Source organism: Opisthorchis viverrini (assembly GCF_000715545.1).
Source record: "Opisthorchis viverrini unplaced genomic scaffold opera_v5_112, whole genome shotgun sequence".
NCBI classification, from domain to species: Eukaryota; Metazoa; Platyhelminthes; class Trematoda; order Opisthorchiida; family Opisthorchiidae; genus Opisthorchis; species Opisthorchis viverrini.
In genome coordinates this window covers 392966-412000 of record NW_008751770.1, presented here as the reverse complement: position 1 = coordinate 412000, position 19035 = coordinate 392966, and positions in this window count along the sequence as shown.

Below are 19035 nucleotides of genomic sequence, written 5' to 3'. Positions count from 1 at the left end.
ATATATATATATATATATATATATATATATATATAATGTCGCATAAACGTAGAAAACTCTGACATCCTGAAATCTACCCACCCAGGATTCGAGAATTCATTTTGCTGTAGATTTCTCCGAAATACACCAAAAATGTCGGATCCGCTATCTTAATGTTCGGTTAAAACACGTTATTTTTAACCGATTTTCAGCGTTTTTCGTATTATGAGCTGGAAAATTCTCAAACAAAAGACTGCTGTTCGCATAAAAGTGCATCCCACAGTAAAACCCGGCTCTAGAACCCACCGAATCTGGTTTTCATTTTCTCGAAGCTAACCCTAGCCCTTGATTTCAAAGATATAAATGGGTAAACCAACTGGAATCAAATTCTTAAACAGGTTCGCGAAATCCGTTAGCAGCTGCTCACTTATCGGCAATAAAACCCCAGTGGGTACCCAAATGTTACAAGTCGGACTACATGTACTGTAATAAAGCCCAAATTATGTAAAACCTTATGGGTTTTGAACCGTTCAAGTACAAAAAATCTTGAAAATACGAACCACAGACTTAATAAAACCATCAGCAGTGTTTTGAACTCTCGGTCTCGCCATTGTCTGATTCCTCAACAGTTCGACCACGAATGGCTGAAGAGCAGTGTGAGTGGCTCTCAGTTAGATAGGACATAGTGCTGTTCATTCATCAACCACAGAAATACATCATGTGGCCACGTTTTGATGGTTTCTTTGGGTGGCGGTCTTTCAGACGGAAGTTTCACTCATCTGGTTAAATTGTTCTCTGAGAAAACTCTGTCCAAGGCCACAAAACTGCGGTTCAAAGCTTTCCAAGTTTTATGTGGTGTGCACTTGTGATGATTCTGATAAATTTGTCCTTTGTAGTGTCGAAATTTCTTTGTTCTTGGACGATTCAAAACTTATGAGCTCTCACATAATTTGGGCTGTACTACAATACGTGTACTCTGTCTTGTAACAATCGAGTACCAGCTGGGATTTTCCTGCAGATAAGTGAGCTTCTGATGCCGAATGTCGCGATAATGTCTCTTGTCTAGGAATCTACCATGTCGAACTTGTTTAAAAATTTGATCGTACTCTTTTAGATCTTTAGAATCAAGAGTTACGATGAGCTTCAAGAAAACGGAAACTAGATCCCACAAGATTACGAATGCTTAGCACTGGAAAATTTTACTTCCATGTGGCCAGGATATCTAAGCCAAATTTTATCTACTAAGGTATCCCAAGGCAGCGTAAATGGAAGGGACTTGAAGAAGCATCTAATCCTGGGTCAAAATAGACAATAGTCAACATAAAATACACCATTTTTCCTGATTACTTCTCATACCTACAGTAGTTGAATTTAGATTAGGATACTCCTCAAACAACTTGAGAGTAAATTAAAAAGATTTTTGGTGTTTAAATAATCGCGAACCATTTTTTCGACCACCTGGAACTTCACAATGGATCAGAATAACTTAAATGTATCAAGACTCTTGATTCGGTTTAGTGAGACGTGAATAAATTAGAGTTTGAGGCAGCTGAAGATTTCGAATCCGCACAATGCATTCTTTTGGGTGGACGAAGGGATAAGTGAAAGGTTCGAGTTATCATTTGAAAATGCTGAATACTGTGAAACCATGGAGCTATTCATTGGCACTTCTTAAGAAAATTTCCCCGTCCTTTTAGCCTTTTAGCCGTTTTTTTTGGTTTTGCACTCCACATATTGTGTACTTTTCAGAAACACCCAATTCAAACAAAATAAATAAATTTTTATCCATCGTACACACATTTCCACTTTGCTGTTTTCATTCATTCATGGAGACATACATAATCCGTAAGTTGCATGGTCGGCCTTCCTTCGCTCTCTATACTTTACCATATACATACTTCTGAAAATGACGTGTCTTCCATTAAAACAGTTGCTTGTGTGATTGGTTAGAAGTTTTGTCTCTTTTCTGCTGTGAAGTGAGTTTAAAACACAATACAATGTTGAATGTGGATAACAGTTGTGGTTCTTCATCAGAGGGCACGTTTCGCTTTGCCCCCGGTTTTCATTTCACCAACGTGGATGGTTAAAACTGTGATCATCACTCCAGTGACCCTACTGTCAAATAACCCATGGCAGCCTGTTCAACTAGGTTATTACTGTCAACGTTTCTGATTCAGAATGTAAAGTTTCTTCAACTAACAACCGACATGCAGATTTAACACTGGGAACTTTTGCAGAAGCCTTCAGACATGGAGCAGATTCAATTGACACTACCGTACACGTTTGCTGTGCTTGTCACTGACTAACCCGAGAGCATCAAATCCCTCCGGCTGTTTACGGCTCACGGACCTCCATTTTCAAATGAGTTCATTAAGAACTATGGTATTGTTAAAATACTGGTGACAATGCAGTGAGGTCATGCAAGCACGCTGTAGTACATTTCATCCGTTTACGATGCACCGCCAAGAAACAACGTGTTGATATTTCATATAATCAGGTGAGGAATTGTTGCTTCACAAAGTTGATCACTTCGCTCTTCTTGTGAACTTCGGTTTACCTGTACTTTAGGATGTTTTAGCTCTTGTGAGTGGTCAACATTTCACGGAATTAGGACTGAAATATTAGGTTACAGGAGACCGGTTACGCTTGGCCTATTGTTGTTCAGTTCGTTAAGCCAGATCAGCTGGTAGATAGCTCGACGCATCAGATCCATTGTTCAAAAAGTCACCCGTAGCTTAGCGTGGCAGCTGTGTGTACGCATGTCAGCATTTGGCCTCAAAGCATCAAAATAAGCTCTGCTACCTGCAGGTAGTATATGGAATAAGGCGACCAAAGTTGTGCTTCAGATCTCACAAAAGTGCTAGTATCCGAAAATATCGGGCCAATTGAAGAATTTTCGCACACTTTGTATGGTAATCAACCTGTTGTTTGCTTTCTGAAAAAGATTACGCGACTTGTTCTAACAGATGGAGAAGTCGGAATAGATGCGATACCAACTACTTTCGAGTAGCCAGATAACTGTCTGGATAGGTCAGCACACCACTCTATTATTTATCCACTGGCATTTATGGCTTGAAAGCGTCGTCCTTATCCAATGATTCGAAAGTTCATTCGTTTGCTAGTTTCTCCGTTGCGGACGTGGTCAAATCACGCATGACCAGTCTTATCCAGTTGTAACTGTTCTCATGAGAGATAGGGTCTGTCTTGGACATCACCACAACAGTGGAATGTATTGAAATGTCGTACAGGGGTTCTTGCTCACATGGCACTTCATAAGTCACCACTTCTTATTGCACAGGTTTACCTTCCGTATGGCGCGCATCAATTCAGTAGGGAATGACAGTCAAGAGTGGCAAACAAGAAGCGACTGTTGGGTACAGTCTCAAGAGGTGTCACTTGACGGCAATAAAGCGGCAAGCCAACGTTCACAACAGTCGTAATATCAGGCCAAACGCGATAAATTAAAGTACAAATTACTGAATAAGAACCATCTACGAGGAACCCATTATTTTCTAGCCACCTTTTGCCCACTGACTAGTACTCACCGTCATGTAATGTGTTCGTGTGGCATTTGAGCCTTTCGAGGCCAGCCTCAACACGGAGATCGTTGGCACTTTGGCGCATTCCCTTCATTGAAGGTTGACTGTATGGAACTTTGTGAGGCGCGGACGCTCAAACACACTAAGGTCCGTTCTCTGTATGCTGCGATCCATCATTCCATCTGTTATCCTGGGGTCTCTTGTTGTTCCGAATAGCCACACTTTTTAACTTGTGTGAAATTGTATATAACTGCCCAGTAAGTTCAAATGGAGCACACAAAACAAAGGCGGGTTAGTGTTTCACACTTATGAAGAAAATTTTTGTCAGTCGTTGTTCAATTGCATACGGTCTTGGAGGGCAGTATGATATGGCTAGATTGACGATCCTAACACGCGAACCTTCGATAAAAAAGTCCAGTTAAAACTTTGCGGTTGCGCTACCGGCAATTTTAGGTTGAGTCTCTTGTCGATAGCTTTAGCGTGGTAACCTGATTAACGCGAGCACACAGTAGATAAAGTGTTTCACTTTGAGGACTGGGGTATGTCCCTCTCCTAGAATATGATGTGTGCGGCATGGAGCACAGCGTTAGACTAGGTAAGGTATTAGAGATTGTTCAACGAGTTCAGTAAACGCCTTACCTGAAGCCNCGTCACGCCCAACGGGGTACTACCCATCATCACCTCAAAATTGCACCTTATATCTAAAAGTGATTTGTTTGGACCTCTGGGTAAAATGGGCCAGTGTGATCGGCTTCCTATCAGTGCAAGTTAAGCAAATCAGGCAAAACTAGGGCACTTCTGCAGTACCAAACTTTCATCTCTTTCTGCTAAAGATTGATGATGAAGTACACAGTAACAATTCAGCTGCTTTGAATGTGAAAAGTAAACTTGTTCCATTCATATTTTTACGTGTTGCAGTCGGTTGTTCACGTTCGCCATTTAAGACTGCTTCGTTAATCGTACATGCGTCGTCCGCGGACCCATAGGATAACTCCAGTGTCCTATGTAGGTTGGAAGGGCGTCATTGGGTAGTTGTAATTTTGATCTTTCGTGTGACGCAAAAGAATAAGCTTGTCCTGTCTAGGTGGGTGTAGGTGTGTGTGGAACTTCTCTAGATCTATTAGAGAGCTACTGAACATTATGAATGTTCAAAAATTGATCGTACTATAATCAGTCTATTAGATTAGATAAACTCTGTGACTTTCGAACATTTCAGATTCATTTTACAATACAACACATCAATTTTTAGGTTTCCGACATTCAGTGTAAATGGCAAGTACGATATCTAAATGGCTTTATCCTACGAAAATCCATGAAAAATCCGCTTGGCAAGTACTGGCAACCTCTGGATAGGTCAAAATAGTGTTCTTCTTGGAAGCGTTCCCTCAATCAAAATTTGATTCAAAGTACATATTCGCTTGACTGTTGATGAAATGAATGCTTCTAATAACGGAACGACCGTCCTGTGGTCGATTATGCCTGGACTAGTCAAACTCAAGTCAACTGTGGTTGTATCGATGGCAGTATGACGGGTCACGTGGACGAGGCGACGTTCGCGGATACCCACATGATCCAGAACTGAAATAACCGCTCGATTAATTAAATTCCGGTGTTACGATCAAGGCTATGTGTTTTCTCGCCGTCTTGGACGTAAATTCATGTGCTTCTATTATAAACGTTAGAGTTCCTAGTTCGTATAACGGATGTGACGCGTGTAACTGAAAGAACAATATCGTATTTAAAACGTTACCTTCCAAGTAGGCATTTTACTGTGCGAAAGGATTAATTCATCCACCACGAAGTATCCAATAACCGCGAAGCTCGTTTTTCTATTGATTATATACATTCGGTCTATCCAGTGGTCATCTGCCGACCAACAGCAGTATGTACAATAGGTGGTCGATCAGTGTGAATCGAGCCGGCGTGCAGGAAGTTGGCGAAAACCAACTAGATGTCATTTGGTGATAAACTCTCCATGCCAAAAAAAACAATGGATAGCTACGGAAATTCATTTATTTTGGTTGTTCACTGTTCTAAAATATATATCACCCCGTGAAGTGTACCGGAGCTTTTTTACACTGCTCGCAATTTCTGACCGGCTCTATACTCTTCACTGGTTCTTTTGATGGACGTTTCTCCTTTCTGTATCAGTTCCATATGTTTACGCATAAGAGACAGGCACAGAGCTCTGTCTATCGCTTGTTAGGATCTTGGAAGTTTACACAGCGTATGAATCACTCAGCAGTCGACCAACCTACTGACAATATCCTTTTTGTTCCCTCAAACATCTGCCCTCTGACGAGCAGGTGTCATTTCTTCATTGACTAGGCAGCTATTTCGATTCGCCCGCCTGATAAATCCGTGCATCCTCGTGAGCGTCGCCAATCGGGACATGGCATTCCTTGTCCAATTTTTATCCCATACTGGTTAAATTCACATCCACTCCGTAACATCCGGCACATTGACCGTCTTTATTTCCCCCCGGTTTTGTAACGATTATCGTCATAGACTCAATACGCTCTACCGAGGCAAATGTGATACGATCACTCAGTTAAATACTGTTTATCATATGTTTTGTTTTCACGGTTTAGTGACAAAAGGTGAGGCTACTTTTGCAGTCAGGTTGGTGTGCTTAACTGATATCTTCGTTTGAATATAAACTTATACAATATAATTTTAGGCCTATCCCCTCTTGAAGTAAACGGAAAGCCAAAAATAAGTTGGTGGCCGCACATTGCTTTTAAACGGACTATCCATCATGATATTCTTGAATTCTCTATTTGTTGAAAATAACGTCGTCCATAACGGCTTCGAATAGCAAACGATGGCGCGTTATCCTCTCGGCAAACGAGCACTAAACCGGACGATTATGGCCTGGAATCCCATAGAGAATGCTACCTACTACAAATGGCATGAGCTTCGTGTAGATCACTTTCAAACATTCGCCGTAGGACAGATGGGGGTACCACTAGGGTATGCGGCTTGAGACAAATACACACTTCATTTGTCATACACTAATTCCTTGAGTTTTTATGTACTTGAGATCATCCGGATTTGTAAGCTGATCGAGGGTAGGTGATTCGAATTGTCGCCCAAATACTTTCCGCAAAATTCATAACACCGCACCTTATTTCTCTCTTTCATGTTTACGCAGAACGAAGCAAACAACCCACCAAGGTAGAGCGAAATCTGGAAAGACGAGGAAATTTGGAAATCAATCTGGATGCGTTTTCAGGCTGAAACTTATTTGCTTCTTCGTATTTTACATCAATAAAAACGTACCTCCGCGTAGACTGTATTTGAGGTCCAACGAATCACCTATTAGATCGTGAGGGAAATGAAGCTATTCAACCTAGGCACAGCCGTGACGGCTACTTTGTGGGCACTGGAGCGTGAGGTAACCACGGGTTCCTGGTATGCAATCATTCTGTAACCACTTACCGGGACAACTGCGGTCAATTCTAGCCAAAAACACCTGTTAAGTGGTTACCAGACGGATAGGTAACGATTGTTATAAGCGATTGGTGAGAATAGTATGAAGAAATAACCAGTTGACGTCCATGTACGAACATGGTTGTTTCACTGTTATTTCAGTCTGAAAAACCCACTACTTGGTTGGGTAGTTGGCGGTTACTTTACCACGGATGGCGAGTAGTTACTAATAAACTCATGGTCATCTCGTGATGATTATTTTGTCAGTATTTAAAGGTCACTTGACCATGAGTTGCCGTTCATATCGTTCAGCCGCAGCACCCTCTTGGTGCCTAACTACAATGCCACCAGAAGGAAGCACGAAGCCAGTTTGCCCAAGCCTAGACAGGGTGAGTCGAGAGGCAGAGATAGGGTTCGAACCACGGACCTTCCGGTCAGTAAATATGCACTACGATCACTGAGCCATCTCGCCCCCTGCCGGTCATATACTGTTAAGTTTGAAGACGTTTCTGCTGGAGATGTGTATGAGAGAAATTAACGACCAAACACGAAATTTAACTGAAAAACACTTTCGACAAAATGTCCGAAATTTGCACTGGTCGGAGGGAAACCAGCCTGAGCAAAGCAGTCTAACTTGATCTTTTGGCCGCTGTCAGTAGACTAAAGTATTATGGTTCAGTTCAGTGAAAACTTGCAGGCACCTCTGGAAAAACTATTTCAAAACTGAATGCTGACCTGAGAATGCACTTATCTTTTGATTTTCACGAAATGCGATGCCTTCTGATAGATACTAAGCAGAAATAACCTAGCACGCCATTCTAAAAAGCTTCTACTTTTGAGCCGTTCGCCCATATCAAAGGTATTCATTTTAATCAGTCTTTTTATGTTTGACGTAAAACACAAAATGGCACGATGGGGTGCAATGCACGCAAATCCTTTGACCAGAAACGTCCCTAGTGACTGCAGAACAAGCATAATTTCTCGTGAGTCTTTTCACCATTCTAGAGAAGCGTCACATTTTTGGGTAATAAAATCAGAGCTTTGACATCCTGGAAGGTTTCTCCGGAATTTCCAAAAAGTGAGCCTGATTGCTACTGATCAATTCAGAACCCCATGGAAAAGGGCATTATGCCAACTATTTGTAAATCCTATTTTGAAATTCCTGATTTTGATTTTAAATCCCGCCCGTCTGTGAATTCCTGGGATGCTCCAGTAAAACAATGATTTTTGTGGTATTGCCAGTTTAATCCGCGCTCATGAGGTGCCCGTCATATTTCACCCGTTTTGTGGTGCCCACTATATATATATTATCAAAGGTATTCATTTTAATCAGTCTTTTTATGTTTGACGTAAAACACAAAATGGCACGATGGGGTGCAATGCACGCAAATCCTTTGACCAGAAACGTCCCTAGTGACTGCAGAACAAGCATAATTTCTCGTGAGTCTTTTCACCATTCTAGAGAAGCGTCACATTTTTGGGTAATAAAATCAGAGCTTTGACATCCTGGAAGGTTTCTCCGGAATTTCCAAAAAGTGAGCCTGATTGCTACTGATCAATTCAGAACCCCATGGAAAAGGGCATTATGCCAACTATTTGTAAATCCTATTTTGAAATTCCTGATTTTGATTTTAAATCCCGCCCGTCTGTGAATTCCTGGGATGCTCCAGTAAAACAATGATTTTTGTGGTATTGCCAGTTTAATCCGCGCTCATGAGGTGCCCGTCATATTTCACCCGTTTTGTGGTGCCCACTATATATATATGTATATATATATATATATATGATTGTGGCGCTGAAAGATGTTGGAAATGTTCAGGATATATTGCCGCACACACCTACGGCAAGCACGAGACAGTCATTTTCAGTTCCTTGTTTCTTATATGGAACCTTGGTGTTCTCATTAATACAATAAAAAGGATCGATGGTTTGAACCTTACTTAGTATTTCTCTTGAGGCGTTTCATTACCTACTTCGTTTCATATGTACGCCAAATACAGCTTTTGGCATTACCTGTCTCTCGTCAGAACGATCAGCCAAATCCTTTAATGTAGTTTCTTGGTACTTACTTTTTTAAGCGCTAGACGACGACATCTAACAGCGCGAAATCGACCGAGTGTCAAACCTGTAAAACCGAACAAGAAAAGTACCTTTGCAACTGTCAGGTGACATTGTTACAGTTGTTGCCACATCGCCTGATTAGATTTATGGTCCAGCATAGGTGTTTTTGAGCTTTATATTATTTTGTCATACCCTGACTTGGCTGGATTGTGCACCGCACAAACATTCTGACATTGACATGTTCACTTTCAAGTTACGCTTTTATCGGGTCACGCGTTTGACGCCCATGGGTATGCACATTTTAAGTATCAAACTGTAGGACATTTGCACAAGTTTTTCTAATATCTGCGGTGCACTGTCCATCATTTTGTTTCTAAGACCCCGACTTACTTATTATTAGTGTGGCTAACCGCTATTTATGCCTCATATTTTATGAGCCACTCAGTCGTGTGGAAACGCTTCTCACTCAATGGGTCCATTCAAACAAATTGATCAAAGTGAAGTTTCTCCCCGACATTCTGTTAGCATTATGCACAGTTGCGTTTTCTAATTGTTTGGAATCGCTAGGCGGACTGAATGAGCATTGACCATTCCCTCATAAAATTTTGTTTGGCTCTTCTGGTTGTAGCACTTGTTACGGCATTTTATCTAGGTTATAAGCCGACTGATCACACAATACCGGAGCGTCTACGAGTACCGACCTAATACAAACGAAGAGGTAGTTGGTTGAATGATTTTTGATTTGGCGCTAATAACAAAGAAAGGACAATGAAAAGTGCGGGCAAGCCGCTGGCTATTCGCACAATGAGATCCAAGGTGACTTCACTTGTAACTGGCTGACAAAATGGAAATGACATCGGTAAAACACGTTGGAGTTACTCAGTCCAATGGTGAAGTGGAAAATGAGCGAATGTAACTATAGCTGTTATCCACACTGGAGGTTTTTATACGAAGGACTTTGTATTGATGAGAAGGAGTGATACATTTGTCAATATGGCAAAGACAACCCTTTCCTCCGCAGTTCAGTCACAGTCTCAGCCAATCATTATACTCCGATATGGCCCATCTCTGAAAGTTTTTGCCAGTGTGTGCTGGTTTCCGGTAACTCTTCCTTGATGTCGCTTTGAGTCTCTTGGAACCTCACACCTGGTCATAGGGAATATAAAATCCCGAAATTTTCAGGTCCACCAAATACATTCCATCTAGCTGATCTAGTTCTAAAAGGTGACAGTTGCCACCCTTTAATATGCGAACCCTGTCATTTCCATAGGATCGTTTGGGGATCCGGTCATCGCTATTCCACAAGTGCCCACTGCCGAACTGTCTTCTTCGGTGCAGCTTCTAGTTGCTTTGCACGTTATGCTCTAGGATGCGTCCCTTAGAAATGGAATTGCCCATGGGGTATTTAAGTACCTCAAACAAACAAGCAAACAATCTTAGTTACTACCAATGAAGCCAACATCTCGCAGTTGGGTTGTGTTCCACAAAATCCATAAAACTGTCGCATCAGTCGGACTTCTGGGATAGTTCAGGCTCCGCCTGCTGCTCGGGACCTCATTCAGGGGTCTACACATTTCAAACAAAACCCTAATTCTTCCTGGTGCTCACATTCAGATGTCACAAAATTTACCGAAATTCGAGTAATATAATCAAAAGGGACAACAATTCCGACATTTTCTGCTACAAGGACGGCGCCAAGGCCTGGAATATTTCAGAACATCACATATGTAAAACGCTTTTAGGCATAAAGTCATTCCGTTAATGTCTCGATAAAACGATGGCGTACAAAATTCGGGAAAGGTCCTAAAATGTTCCAGACGTGAAGTCACTTGAGGTTAACTTCAATCTGTCCTAAGTTTAGGGATGACCATCGCAGGTGTTATCAGCTCTGAACGTAGAAAACCTTGGAGAGCGTCAAGTTCTTAGTCCACTAGGCTCTTAGCGGAGCAGAGGCAGCTAGATAAAAAACATTTGACCCGTCGATTTTTTGTCACACTGTGTCTGAACAATGGAACGGCCACGAAGTTAGGCGCAGTTTGCTGTTCCATATCGGTCAGACGACGTCTTCTCTGGCACGAACGCTTCATAGGATAAATTTGAGGCCATCCAAGGGGTTCTGGTACAAACCACCGTGGCCGAACTCCTGAGTTTACCCGGTCTTGTGGACCACTTCCGTCGATTCATGAGTCATTGCGCGCGTGCCAGAATCCACTAAGAGATTCTTTTCGAGAAGTCCCAAAAGGGATCTTGGTGACCGACATTGCTTTACCGTCCTTCGACGCAGCTGATGAAGCTATCACTTTGGGTGCACTACATTGTCAAAAAGCCCATCAACACCACTGAGCACTACCGCGTATGCTTCGGGAGTTGTCGTATGCGAGAATCCTTGACAGAGCTTCAACGGTGCTTGCGATTCGTCAACGGTTTCCCCCATGCCTTTCAAACACCAAGGGACGTTACATAATATCTGATCATCAATTTCACATCATCAGCCCGCCTGTTCGTTGTTTTGGCTCAGCGTCGGAGACAAGACATTCATAATATTCACTGTTGATATGCCCTTTGTTTACGCCCCTTTCACCCTTGGCGAAGATACACGTCTTGAAAGATGCAACTGCCGGATGCAATCTAGCAATTAACTATCTCTGGCAGTTAGATTGCGGTCATGGATACATTCTCAGATGTTGTTTTCTTTTCTAGTCAACCGCCAGTCCACCTTAGCCAGCGGACAGCGTTGCAACATGATGACGCAAAAGTTCAGCTGACCTTGTTGTTTCACTTCTTATGCCACTCTCGAAAGACAAAGGTAACCTCCCTTGTAGTATGCCGCTGGACATGGTTTTTTTGACGTTCTGCAGTCTGTTAATCATCGCATCCATCCACTCATCCTTCATTTGGCACCCTGATTCTTAGCTTTTCATGGCTTCAAGACTTAGTGACGTACGAATAGCAATTTCGCTACCCCGAAGATGCCTGGGTTAGTTATATCCAGATCAGTATCAATGAATCTCACCATTAATGAAATAGTTCACTTATCTCTTGAGGTGTGTCCTTTGTGTGATTTATTTGCAGAACACTAGTCTTGACACTGAGGAATTGATGGCAAACATAGCAATAATGTTGAACAGTGGGTAGGCGATCTCTGGCTATGCTTATACAATGACGATCGACCACTGTCTGTATTTTGACTTCTTAACGTTCATCTGTCTCATCGCGATGCGATTTAAACGATTACCTATGATCTTGCTGCCGAATGCGCTGTGGAGTGCGTCCAACGACGGCTAAATACTTAGTTGTGTGCATCCAGTGTTTTTCCGCCATGGAAGGAGGCACTAACTGGTTATCATATACACAAGAAATGCCATTATATGGGGCCCCGAGCATGCACCATTCTACGACTTCCAGGCCAGTGTGTGTTGCGCAAGGGGCTAAAACTTCCTGAGAAGAGTTCATCCTGCCACCTCTTAGAGTCCGGCTTCCGGAGCCACCAGCGAGCACATATTTCGGGTTTACGTTCCACCAGGGTTTCAACACGCAGCTAAGTCAGAATAATTAAGTTGTGCTTCTATGGCATCAAAAATTATCTTGTTTGGCTGCGTCCGACCAGTCTCCGTTATGCCCTCCGACTCCGTCAGTTTTCGCCTGCTTTGCACGGCCCTTGGACTGGTCACCGTTCGTGACACGCAGGTTTTATGACCCCCTGTTGCTGACAGTCTTGCTTTTGTGCCTGCTACGGGCCCGGAGCTCCAGGCAACGTATTTTGGAAGACGAGTTCCCTCCCGAAGAACCCTTCAGCGTAGGCTAAGTGGAATTTTGAGGCATACCCACCCATCCACCTGATGTTGTTAGCGCTTTGTTGGCCAGAACTGGCCTGTTTTGTACACACAACCTTGGATCACAACAGAGACGATTAAAAATACATCGAACTTCCCATAAAATGTATGAAAACTTCTTTTCACGTTAAAAAACAGAAACGCTTGCATCAGCAACAATGATAGGACACATTTCGAAAGCCACACACAAGCTTTCTTTGTTCTTCATATTTTCACGACAGCTGCTTTTCCCTACTCTCTTCGTAACATATGACTATCCGACAGAATGCTTGTCTTCAATATTCCGATAGATGGTTGCTTTCCAATACTCGGATTAAACGCCACACCTCAAACCTCAGTCTTTCAGTTTGGAAAGAAACCTTCTTCCACTCCACATATGTGGCTTGTGGCATTTTGCGCAACAAGCATCACGCACTCCAGAGCTTAGATTTAAGGAGAATTTTGGGTTTCCGGAACACATTAGCTAAGATCGACGGCCTACGCGAATAGCCCGTCTACTCTTCTGTGGCAAGCGTCCATGAGGAGATCAGAAGGTAGCATCTTGCGGACACGGTTCCACCGATTATTTGCACACCACAAAAGATACTTCGTCATTGTCCGTAGTAAGATGGCCCCATAGAGACTGTCGTTCTAGGAGAGTTCATGCACTGGTAAACAAAAGCTATCGTGACAGTCACCAAGTTCCCGTTGCATGTTCTACATGTATATCTTTCCACATCTCGGTGTCCATTCAAATTTGAAGCCATTTTTTGTGCTGCGTCTCAAGGCAGCATAGTATTTATTTACTGGTCCTAACTAAGCGGGAAGCCGAATGTTCTTTCGCTCTTAGGTTGCCTCAAAACAACCGAGCCTTGCCTTTGAATTCTCACTTTTCTTTCTGTCCTTTCGATATTTGACTCAACGTCAGTCCGCATTCCTCTGATGTATCACCTACTGATCAAATTTTACCCGGAGATTTCTGCCAAAGTTGGCCAAGCAGATTTGAGAGCGGCCTAAGTGATATATCTCTCTTGATCGTATATGTACGCGCATGTAATGGCGAGGAGCCTGAATGTTTATCCGATAAAGATAATGCACGAATCTTAAAAAAACAAACTCGCGTTTGCAAATTTTCCACACCTTCACTGCTGAAATGCACATCAACGTACCCGAAGGGCCAAGCGCACTAGATTACTGTGTGAATGGGCTGTGGTCCCGCATTGATGATACATCCATACTGTTAGTAGGTAATTTGCAGCATCTTCCACGTTCGACTACCAGTTTCTCTGGCACGCCATTGCTTAAACATATTGTATGCGGTGATGTCCATTGTGTTGTGGGCAGCATATTGTTTTGGAGATCATATGCACAAAATGGGATAAAATGCAATGCTTTTTTAGATCGCGGACCCACTAAAAACCCCTGTGGTAAGCCTAGCACGCCGAAAAGCAAGCGGTTGAAGGGAACGTGATATGTATGAACACAACAGGCAATATCACCAGTGCATGCCACGAAATCCACTGGAAGACACAGCAAGTCACCCTACTTATTTTAATATTTTTAATATTTTATGTTGGATGACAAGCAAGTATCTTTAGTTCCACGTATTCTCGCCTAGCTCAGTTTGTGGTCGTGGATTGGAAAGGCACACCGGCACTGGTAGTGGATTGTCTAGGCTAAACCTGAGCCTCTCCAACTCTCGCTGAATGGCGTTCATTCCGTTCCTTCACAGGTCTCTAAGTTGATAGTGGCACCCTGGGCGGCAGAGTGGAACCAATACCGGTTTGAAGAGTTTATTTTAAGGTTGTAGGACCGCCTGACTAAACAAGCGAACCTGTTGTCGCTGTTGCAGATGTCTAAAAGTGGAATGTTAGACAGCGTTCTGTGGTCTCTATTTTGATAATATTATTCATCTAGTGACTGGAACGCACCTTCAACACCTACGTTTGAAAACATAGTTCCTGGAGACGTCTTGTGAGCAAGGCCACTAAGTTTCAACATTGCATGTAAGGACGGAGAGGATAGCGGCTTTGATGAGCAAACCTCTGCGTCCATAGTTAATACAACCCTATATGAGTTATTCACATATACGGGGACTAATTTAACAACATCGTTAAGGAGATTAGTCACTGTTTTAACCTGCATGTTAAACATAGTTGTAAAAACAGATTACTAAGTACAGTGAAGTGGTCACTTATCAGTTGTGCAAACGGTAACATGTTGAAAACTTGCTTGTGTCATGAAGATCATTTTTCGCTTATTGCGAGACCAATGAGTACTTTGTAGTGACTATCACGGACATTTTGTAGACGTTCGTTTTTGATGGGTAAATAATTCTACTGGCCCACTAGCTTCTGCAAAGCGGGGGAAAACGCCGACCCCAGGGGCCATAAGAATAAAGCCTTGACATGTACAGTTTAATCACGTAGTCCAAGCCACCTCCAAAAGCAACGACAGGAAAATTACTTGCCAAGGTTAAATGTTGCCATTATTTAAACATAAACAGAGCCACTTCGGTGTTTATGTATTTCGACCGACTGCTTATTCTTAGTCTTTGTGAAGGAACCTCATTTCCGAAGCAACCAGGTGAAGAAATCACCGGCGAATCGGGGCCATTGATCACACAAACAGATTCAACTAACATGCTTGACGGAGACAGTATATTTGGCGCCGGGCAGGGCCATATATAAGGTGGGAAATCACTTGAAGAACGTTGTGTTTGCATACGCAGCGGAGTTACTGGACCAGTCCGTAGATATAAATCGCTGTCTTACAACGGGACGGCAGTCACCGTTAAACTTATGCATTGATGCGAGAGCGGTAAGAATAATCCAGAATTGAGGGCCTGTAACCTTACAATAAAGGTTCTTAACCTTTTGAATCATTTAGCACGAAATAGTCACCATTCATTTTGCTAGCTTCTAGTTATCTGGGTAGATTGTCCTCAACTTCCTGTAGAGCGCCCACGAGGTCATCAAGAAAGCATACATGCGGGATGAGTGCGCGACTGCGGTCATGATTTGCATGACTCCTAAATAAAGCGAACCACCCCCTGTATGGTAATTGGTTTGTTTGCTGAGCTGGGCAATTTGATTGCAATCGAATGCATTTAAATTAACCAGCTCAGCGAACAGGCCAACGGCCATCTACGCTACCTGAGCCACAGACATTTTCCTCTATAAAAGATCTCCCTGTATCACCATTGCTAGAAGTGTGCAGGAATTTCCTGGAATGACTAGCTAGTTTAGTGCATGGGAGTTTATGGTTCTAGTCGAAAGGAAAACCCATATATGGATACGCGCGTAAGACCACCAATGGGTTTCATGTCTGAGTCCTATTTTCCCTACTTCTACGAATTATTCCATCAGGTATGAAACAGCCTGAGCCGCGATATCACCGAAAGCGTGAGAATGACGAGGTTTTAGTGCAAAACATCTCTCTTAAAAGACGTACCGACATTACCGGTTAAACACAAATCAAGGATTATTTCAAGAAAGAATCTAGTTCCATTTCATTACCACTTTGGCGGTCATGCATCAGTATGCCTCCCAATAAGTCTATGTGGTCCACGTGGACACAGTATCAAAGAAAAAAGCTAGCCCATAGTCGTGTAAATATCATTAAACCCCTGAGACCCTCAAACAGATGGTCACAGTCCAGTCCCTTGATTCGCTTATGTTTTATAGCTCGTCGTTATCCGGTATGTTGGGTCATTGTTCATTACCCGAGAGTTGTATCCCAGATAGGCTTTATCTCCGTTTAGAAGGAACAAAGCAGACTTCTGGGAATTTCTAAGAAGTATAGTGGTAGATGCCATCAGAATGATCGCTGGCCATACTGACGCGGGAGATGCATGCACCATGACATTCTCTGACGTAGACATGGTCACATCTAACTGGCACGGGCATGGAGGCGCAGCCACTACTGAATTTTTTCTTCTGGGGAAAATATCAAGCGGAAGAAAAATCAGATCGTTATAATTTGGTGGTCGCAGCAAAAACAAACGAGGGGAGGAAAAACAAGTGATATCGTGCCTGACACACGACAAGAAAACTGCGAACTGAGGAAAATGGGAAACCAAAATGGATCTAGCAAAGAAGCAGTTTGTGTAATCCAACCGCTCAATTTGAACTAAACGCCTGAACCACCACTGAGGCCCCGTAGCCTTGGACTGTTGGGCTTATTGTCAGGGTCGCAAAAAGCGTAAGTGGAGATGATGAGGTGGAGGAATTAGCAGTACAGATAAATGGTATCAGGAATCTCAAAATAATAATGTACGACCAAACTGTGGAGGCTCTAATGTCGTTATTGTGGTGGAGTCGGGTATTGCAGTTCCTTGGAAGAGTGAGTTGGTGACAATACACAAACCGGAAAGCGAACCGAACGGGAAAGTTTTTAAATTGTAGGGGGCACAGACCGAAAGTCAACCGAAAAGTTTAGATCCGAACGGAAGCTTCAGCGGGTTATAATGAACACGTCCTACAGGTGTCTGGGGCCGGGCGAAGAGTTTGTTTATACTTAAAATTATCGTAACAAGTAAGCGAGAGGGTACGTTCAAGAGTAGGAAGGGAACAGTTGCGGGTGTGCCATTAAACTTGGTTGACGAATTCGACTTAGGTGCGAAGGCGGCTACAGCACTGCATGTCGATGTAAGCCGTGGGCAACATAGGGTGCCTTCAGGCTGTCTTATTTGTGTGTTTTCAGGAACTTTCTTCTAAAAAGACGAGAGGACAATTTTCCTTTTTCACCGTGTATACACCGGTCAACCTAGACAAATATCCTGGAATATATTCGCTCTAAGATACCATAGCAGCAAGCGATGCCGCATATCTGCTTTCCAGCAATCTCAAACAAATACGCTCCTGATGACCATGATCTAAACGTTTATCCAACACGGATGAACCATCCAATCAGTCGACATTGTCCAGAAAAAACACCAGGGCAGAAATTACACAGATCTCAATAATTATTTTTAAACAAGGAACCGACCGAATCTCTCCAAAAGCCACATCCGGTTTTATTTCTGAGCCCAGGTAACTTCCATGACACTTTTCCGTTGGACGTGCTTATCGCCGAACTAAAAGAACCTTGAGTGGATTGGGCCCTTTACATATGTGCCCCATATCACTTTCGGCAATTACAGTTTTCAGGATGGCTACGGTCTAACAACAGTGGTGAGGTATACTTATCTAGTCCATTTCGCAGCCTGCGCAACTTAGGGTCCAGCAGAGGAACCGCACGAAACCGAGCCCACGGGAATGCATCATTTTGTGGTGAAAACTTTTGAAACACTAGCGGTCACACCAGGCGTTTTCAACCGGAACTGTACACAAAAACACGAGAATAAAACTATGCAGACTAGTATGCAATCTTATGAGTTAGCTTAACGGCAAATGGGTAGGACTGGAGTGTCTGCTAAAATGGACGCTACATTTGTTTTACAAAATCATGGTGAGATCGCTCAATTTTGAACTGAATGTTCATTCCATGCTTTTACTGAATAACTTAAACTTTTCCAAGGCCGCAATAAATACCCGAAAAATCAAACAAAAACGCAGCCGACATCGAACATTGGGACGCTCCACTGCAATCACAAGCATGGGCTGCCCATATTCAGTAGAGGTTGAAAAGCCTAAAGAAGTTCCATGCGAGGGTAGGTTCTTAATGACTATTTGAACTTATCCGAAACGATCTTAAGCTTTGCTTGCACTTAGCTACATGATCGACACGTGACGGATACATATACAGGCGGAATTTAAGCATGCAAATCAGTTCAGTCAAAAATTCGCTTTTTAGCTATATGCAATCTCGTAATTTAGCTCACTCAGTTTCCTTTCTTCAGAATAGTTACTTCGTCATTATGTTACCAAATTGCGAGGGAATCTCACCAATCCGGTGGGGGTCACCAGAGCTACATTAGCAATAACGGAAGTGGTTTTGTTAGCGGCGTTATCAATCAGGCCGTCGTTTTAGCTACTGGGTCTCAAGGTTGCCTCTCTCTGGACGCAGTACAAAGTATACATGTTAACATAGGCGAAAGATAGGTAAAAAAAACCCAAGGCTACCCATCAGCGGCCTGGCCATAAAACATTCTATTCTTGCGGAGGAATTTTGCCACATGTTTGATCGGCACTATTGAGCGATATTGCGCTCAGTGGCAACGGGCAGTTTTATCAAAAGTGCTTCCGACCCCGGATCATCACGCAGAAGGT